This window comes from Engraulis encrasicolus, unplaced genomic scaffold (assembly GCF_034702125.1).
Source record: "Engraulis encrasicolus isolate BLACKSEA-1 unplaced genomic scaffold, IST_EnEncr_1.0 scaffold_1330_np1212, whole genome shotgun sequence".
Classification (NCBI taxonomy): Eukaryota; Metazoa; Chordata; class Actinopteri; order Clupeiformes; family Engraulidae; genus Engraulis; species Engraulis encrasicolus.
In genome coordinates this window covers 7,518-8,750 of record NW_026944824.1, presented here as the reverse complement: position 1 = coordinate 8,750, position 1,233 = coordinate 7,518, and positions in this window count along the sequence as shown.

The following is a 1,233-nucleotide window of genomic DNA, read 5'->3' as shown; positions in this document are numbered from 1 at the left end:
ACAGCGGGCCTTTCCCAATTTTTTATCTTGTAAAGCCTAGGGGTTGACATTTTGGGCACGGGAATGTCTCTTTCACACTGCTATATGCTGGGCATTCTAATACACATGCTCTCTGTCTCCTCTATGGTTGCAAAGATTGGGATTGTCCACTGGACGTGTTTCCTTAATAATATCGTGAGGGAGTGGTTAAGTCTTTTATGTCCTATTCTTAGACTTGTGGTGACTGTGCCAACTCTTCTGTCCCTGCTATTTGGTCTTCTTGTGGGGACTAATGGTTGAATCTTATACAAGAACCTCCCCTTTGTACTGTATTTGCTACCCACTGCTCTTGCCACAGTTTGCACACTTTACTCTTGATTAGGCTCTTTACCTCCTCTCTGCTTAGTAGCACCACAAAGTTGCCTAACTCCATCTTTTTTGACCAGTGAGTCAGCCGCTTCATTGCCTTCCACTTCTGCTGGGACCCAAAGAAAACATACACATATTCCCTTGTGAGACAGTCTGTACAAGCATTGGGAAATTTCACATATCAGATCAGGTCTGTAAGCAGACTTAAAAGTCATGCTGCTTGAGCTAACAAATGAAACACTGAAGGGATAAATATACTTGACCAGCCCATGAAGACACAGAGGGAAGACAAAGCCTAACTGCTATGTAAACAATTCTCAAGACATGGACAAAGGCCAGTTGAAAATAAAAGACAAATATAAGTAAATACTATTCCTTAAATCAAAATAATTGTAATTAATTTCACTAACAAATAGACAAAAACATTCAAAGTAACAGCTGAAACGTCATTCCCCCCCATGCCTTTTCTCTCCACCAACAACCACGGTAAACTTAAATAAAAATCCGAAAACCAACCCCCAACATGTCAGTAACTGAGAAAATCCCAACTTAACCTAGTGCACATAGCTGTTACTTAAGTGTGAACGCTAAATAAAATTTACAATGAAAACCATTTTGTTTGTTGTTCCATCTCTCTGAAACCTCATGGGGAGGATGGGAAGTAAGATTGAAGTTAAAAAGATTACATTCACATGTATTGAATATTGTTGACATTTAATTTTTGACTTTAAAAACATAACTTTCTCTACCTTGTCTTCAATTTAACTGGACCTTGCAAACAATCATGTCTTCTGTATAAAAATAGTATCAGTCCTATCATCTCCCCTGTGTGTCCATGGTGGTCTGATCAGCCCAGTATAAATGCTGCCCCCAGTTTTATCCCTT